We start from the raw sequence: 6622 nt of genomic DNA on the forward strand, positions 1-6622 counted from the left end.
TAATTTACTTCTAAAGCGCATTTGACATATTTAGCCTCTTTTTCTGTTTGTGGAATATCAACCAATGCCAAGAGGTCTCTCTGTCTGGTAGGACATGAGATGTGAAAGGATATCCTGGGTAATGGGGAGCAGCTACAACTTCTTGGGGTAACAGCTCTCTGCTGTTGCTGGCAGCCATGTTGTATAATTTCTTTTCCAGTTTGATCTTAGAAGTAGTTAAGCTGCTATTTTACTTCTCTGGCAATTAGAAACCTTCTTCTAATTTTCCAGTCTAATATTAACCAAGAATACTTTTTTTTTTTATCATCCTTGGATGACTGTTGGTTTCTCAGCTTTACCAGCTCTTTGACTTCTCTAGTGTATACTCTCAGCATCTGTTTTGTTAGATTAATCAAGACTTATCAAAATCTTCTTTCTATTCCCTGGACCATCCTAGGAACTCTTTTCTTCCATTTAGTCAAATTTCTTACTTTTATTATTGTTCGACTTAATTCAGCTGTTTTTTTTCTTTTTTTCTAACTTCAGAAGCCAATCATGAACAGCTGGTAAGTGCTTAATAATCAACAGTCACTGTTGATTTGTATCAAGTATTGTTTTTATTCATAATATTTCTCTAAGCCTTTCTTATAGCTTACTTAAAAACTATTGATTTTACAGTATTCAGTGGTCTGAATCCAGCTCATAATGAAAGGATAGAAAATGTCCGATTGTTTTCTCTTTTGAAGAGAATACTACTTGCTGAATTAACAGATGAGTAAAATTAGATAATTTTAGAACCATTTACAGCCTTTTTTTTTTCTGGGTTGAACCTAGGGTTGTTACACTAGAAATCATCCTGGTTTATTATGAATTTATGATGGGCAATGATTCAAAATATATACAGTCTATCTTCTGTGTCTAGCCTGTCCTATGTCAATTAAACCTTTGTTTCAATCCTTCTGCATATTTATGTTACCTGCTATAAAATTGCTAGGCAGCAATGGCTGGATGAATTATTCCTGACTGATTACAATAGTATTTTGGTTTTGCTTATAAAATTAACTTCTTTGCCCTGTTACTTGCATGTGTAGCTGCTCTGTAATTAGCTGTTTCCTTTTCAGGCCTCTCAAGTGTCTCTACTTGATTTCAAGTTTAGTGAGTGCATCACCTTGCAATAAATGAGGAGAGCTGCAAAGAGGAAATGTGATTTCTAGTGGTGACTTTGCTGTTGGTAGATTGCAGACCAAGACATGGTTTGCATTTGGCATATAGGGCCGCAGGACAGGAGAAGATTGTGGTGCTCTGCAAACATATGAAGTAAAGAGCTAATGGTGACAGAAAACGAGGCAAAAAGAAATTGTGTGTGGTTCTCTTGCTGTGCAGTATTTCTTGGATCTCTGACTTGTTACTGGTGCTGTCCGAGCTCTTTCTGTAGCTGTTTGCTATAGTTGCTTGCTGAACCAAGTTAGATGTATTTTATCAAAAGGCAAAGATGAGAAGAGAATTAGGTCTTTTTTTTTTTTTTTTTTTTTCTGTGTAATCCAACAAACAAGGTACCAATGATCAAGAAAGAGGAAGATGCAATTTAAAGAAAATTATTTGGCCAGTAAATGCCGAAGGTCAGACTCTGCAGGTGAGAAAATTGTACCCTTTCTGAAGGCAGTGGGAGAGCGAATCCTCCTTGCCCGGCTACGCTGGAGCGTCCCTCCGTCGCTGGCCGATGTACTGAGAGCTCCCCCTCCTGTTTCCTTCTACATTTAAGGGCTGGCAGATCTCGCGCCTCTAACCCACAAATTTCTGCCGTCTTCCATTTTTTTCCGGCAGTATGACATGGCAGCGCAGAGTACAATTTTCAGTGCCAGTTAAGTTTCTGCATGCACAAGTTGTAACCTCACCTAAGAGGGTAGGGAGGGGAAGATGCTGCCCAAAACTTTCAGCTACTATTTAGTCCACATACAACCACAATTTTCCCATATTTAATTTTGGGTTTATGACATTAACTTTCCTTTTTCTGTTTTCTAACTGTAAGATGAGAATCACGAAACTTTTTCCAGTGGGGAATTTCACCAAAATAAAGGAGTCAATTTTATTTTTAAAATTTCTCATTAATTTTCAGATGGAAGAAAACCCCCAAATAAAACCAAACAAAAAACTCCCAGTGCAAACAAACAAACAATCAAACAAACCCCAAAAAACTGTTTCTTAGACCATCAGATTTAAGAAATTTCCCCAAGTCATATTCAAGAAGGAGAGCCATGGAATCCCATGGAAAAGTAATCAGAATATAGAGGAGGAGCAAATTGTGACTATGAGGGAAAGGACACCAAAAAGGATAGAATCCATGCTGTTGGAAATTTTCAGTTGTTACCATAGCCACAATATAGAAACTGAATGATATCTTCTGAGATGAAGGTAATGATATAGAATGACACATATTTTGTGGAAAACTGTTCAATTCTGAAAAAAAAGAAACAAATTAATTATATCCACAGCTACCAAAGATAGTCTTTGCTGATGTTATTTGAAGAATGAACAATAACATTTTTCATAAGCCTTTATATTGATACCATATAGGCTCTTAATTCAGTGGAGAAAATGGATCTTGGTGGGCATCTTCTATAATGACTTGATTTCACTGGATATCTCACAGAAAATCAACTTCAATGTACTTCAAACCTTGCTAAAGGAGAAGAATTTGTAGCAATCATATCAGTAATTTTTTCATTTCCTTCAAGCAAAAGAGGTGAGTGAACAGAAGATTCTGGAAATAACCTGCTGATGACAGGAACAGATGCTCATTTTTGTTGAACATTGTTCACTTTTGTGTGAGAAGTGAGGGTTACACTGTTCGAATGCCAATAGAAGAAAAATCAAGATTAAATATCTGCAGACATATGTAACACTCACATTACGTGTGGTAAGAGAACATAAGAATTTACAAAAATCCAAAGTGCTTAATCCCATGGAGTAGAATATTGCATCTCTTAGTGACAGACAAAAAGAAACATCAGCAATTTAAAAAAAAATAGTGGCTATGGAGCTACTAGAGTGAATAAGTACAGAGTGCTTATGACAGTTTTATTTATACAGATAGAATAAAGCTCTGAATGGTTAATACAACATTTAGACATTGTCCTTTAAAGTTAAAAGTTGGGTTGTTATAAAAAAAAATCATTTGATATGACATTTCTTCATTTCTCCTTTCTTCCCTTTTATATCTTACTTTCTTATGTCCCTTTACCTTTTACTCTTATCCACAAAGATCCCCATTCTGCCTGCTTTTCACTGCTTTCCTGCTCCTCAACATCTTCCCTCCAGGTTTGTTTTCCGAATCAGATCTCACAGTAAACACATTTATTGAAAGAAAATGGAATTGAGGCAGGAGGAAGGAGGCTACAGTCACATAATCTTCCTTCTCTGCATTAGGTACGGAAGAAACGGAATATAAGAATGAATTTCTAAGATATATAACCAGGGTTAGTGATATGTTATAGATTGTCTGTTGTTATTCAAGCATCCTTGCAACCCTTTTTACCCTAATGAAGTTCTTCTAGAAAAATACTGAATTAGTTCGTCATCCTAAGTAACAAGACAACCTTTTCTTGCATGATTTTTTTTCTCAGTGAACTTCTATGGAACATAATGAAATCTTGAAAAAGATAATTGTTAGTTATGTCTTAGGATTTTAGGCATACATATACATTTTAAAGAAACTTGTGTGAACAAGAGCATATCCCATTTGTGGGATGGACTTAGTCTTGCTTGCTTGTATGGATTAACGCAGAGCAAAAAAATAGTCAAAAGGGGTGTTTTGTTTTTTTTTTTTTTTAGTTATGTATTTGTTTTTTATTTTCAAATTTCCAAACCAGCACTGCTTTTCCTGTTCACCTCTGCTGAAAAATCTTTCCCAGCCTGGCAAGAGATCGAGGCAGCCTTTGCAAAGCTGTGGGAATAGGCGAATTGCAAGACAGGTTTAGCGACACAAGAACTCAGCAGGTTGTAGTCTGAGAGCTGGGACTGGGTGCATGCGAACCAGCACTGATGTCTGGAAGGAAGCAGGGCCTCAGGAAGGACACAGTGAGGCTGGGGCTTGCAAAGCACATTGTGTCTACAGCTGCAATTAAGACATTTCATTGCTTTAAGATTGTTTTGGTTTTGTCTGCAGAATAAAAGATTATTCATTCTCTTTTTGCTATAGGACTGATACTTCAGGCTTGACAGTCCATGTGAATTTCTGGCTCCTTCAATGCTGTGAAGTCAATAAAATCTGAAGATGTCAGTGGATCCCAGGTGCGGGGGACCTTGAAGTCTCAGACTCTTAAGAGTGAAGGGTTTGCTTTAAAACCACCTTATTTGAGGATAATTTCACTAGTGAATCACATAGAAAAAAGGTGTTCACATCTTCTGAATTGCCTGGCTTTTAGGTATGTTTTCCAGAGGAAGTGCTAGTACATTAAATGCTACTCTCCTTCTCTTACATAGTTCACCTTTTCCCTACAACTCCAGCACTGCTGGCTCATACACAAAAAGGAGTGTTTGTGGAACCCTCTGCTGCAAGATTGCCTAATCACTCATGCAATTTAGTCAGCAGGGACAGGAGAATGGACCCGCTTCACTGCCATTGTATGTAGCATATGCAGAGGAATTATGGCTATGTAATAGCAGCAGCAGCAGCCAATGAAAAATCTACATTTGGATGGCCACTCAAATAGATGAAAGGAGGCTTTTTTCCTACTGCTTCATTTTTTCCTACTGCTTCATTACTGCTTCATTCATTTTTCCTACTGCTTCATTATGTGTTTTATCTGCTGATTGCTATGTACAGGTTACAGATAACTTGGGGCAGAAAACTGCGAGAAGAAAGTAGGAGACTGTGAAGATGGAGGAGAAATACGCTGGAAAGTAACACTGGGAGGATGAGAAAGTGAAAAGGGAAAAAGTGAGATTATCACCCTCCAGATTAAAGAGCCGTTCAAGACCTCTTCCTATCAGCCAGGACTAGGATAGGAGAGGGAATGCTCCTACATGTTGTCTGCTTCTTTTGGATGCTTAATAATCATCTGTAGTATTTGATACAGTATCAGAAATAAACTTTTATGGTTTTAAAAGCCATAACACAGGTGGTGTAACAATGACAGCTCTTTTCAGCTTTGTGGTTTTTAATTTGAGGGAAATGACTAGAAAACTTGACCTTGGGTGGGTTGATACTGACTCTAGTTTCTGAATGCATGTTTATTGATGTGAGTTCCAGTAGGATGGACCAGCCCCATCCGTGTTTCACAGGTTTCATGGTAGCAGAACATACTGATTTAATATTTTCCTTTAGCAAGAGTGCCATCCACTTCAATTTGAAACAAAGATATACATATATTTTTCCAATAAATATTTTATATTTGCATTTTTTCTCTTGCAATTAGTCACTCTAAAAGTGCATTTAGTTACTTTAGAAGCATCTCAAGTCACTTTCAGCAATACAGATTAGCAGAGTAATCACTGTGTATCACTTGAAGTGAAATTATTTATATTGAGAGTAAGGAATGACTGTATTAAGTCCATTCAGTTAATATGTAACTACAGGTTTTGTTTTTTTACCATAACTATTTTTCTTGTTATATGCAGCTGTAAATCTGGGTAGACACATATGCTTTTATAAATATAAAAATAACCCCTTAAAACCTCTAAATTAAGCATGTTAAATGGAAAATGTTAAGCACTTGTTATATTCCATTTTACTTTCCCAATACAATTCCCAGTGAAATAAAAAAAATGAACAGCTTTATTAATAAATTCCATGGTGTTTCTGTATTACGGGAACAACATATTCTTAAGCACTCCATGCATCTGAAATTTGTCTCGATGTGGCCCATTTATTTTAATTTGGATCTGTCAGCAGAAAAAAAGAAGTAATTAAACTTGTGACTAGCATGGAGAAACATTTTACATCCTAACACTGTAGCTTGATACGGAGTAGTTTCTTTATATTTCTTCCAGTTGTCAGATCAAAGTCTCTCAAGTACTGTAACTTAGCCATGCTTTGATTAATTACTTTATACAATGAATTTGCAAATTATATTTCTGAAGTGATTTATGTACTTCTAAACTTCAATCACACACACTTTCCCTCCCCCCTCCCCACATTTGGTTGTGGGTTGTTGTTTTGTTGGGTTTTTTTAAAATTCCAATCTTTTTCCACTAATTTCATCAGTCCACACCTTGGAAAAATATTTCTGAAAAGTACCTGTTATTATTTTATGCTTAACAAATTGTTGTAAACAGAGGTTTCCAGTAAAGAATTAAACCATACCCGAACAGTGCAATTTAACAGAACTGTATGAATCACTTAAATTGCAGTCATGCACCAGCACAACTAGTCAGGTCTTCAGCCTCAATGCTTTGTACAAATACATGAAATCCTCCCTAAAAATTCCCAGCTGCAGGTTTTGTCTAGGCTGCTGTTTTGTTCAGGATAGGTCTACTGGAATAGCTGAGCTAAGGCAACCTTTAAAATACATGTTCAAACCAAACATTTGGTTACTGTAGTTAGACATTTGTAAATAGTATTTGGGGCAGTAATAACTTGCCTGTACCAGTGATGTGCTTGTCTGGGCAAAGTTTAATATTTACATTTGTGTTTCTTTGTACA

General features: G+C 36.4%; 1 long non-coding RNA gene across 1 annotated transcript; it reads left to right on the plus strand.

Moving 5' to 3' along the window:
• Nucleotides 1–1996: 1996 nt before the first annotated feature.
• On the plus strand, nt 1997–5116 carry LOC116439978. Its single transcript, XR_004238357.1, has 2 exons — nt 1997–4269; nt 4805–5116. It is a non-coding gene; the product is annotated as an uncharacterized LOC116439978 (long non-coding RNA).
• The last annotated feature ends 1506 nt before the right edge of the window (nt 5117–6622 follow it).

Source organism: Corvus moneduloides, chromosome 2, assembly GCF_009650955.1.
Source record: "Corvus moneduloides isolate bCorMon1 chromosome 2, bCorMon1.pri, whole genome shotgun sequence".
NCBI lineage: Eukaryota > Metazoa > Chordata > Aves > Passeriformes > Corvidae > Corvus > Corvus moneduloides.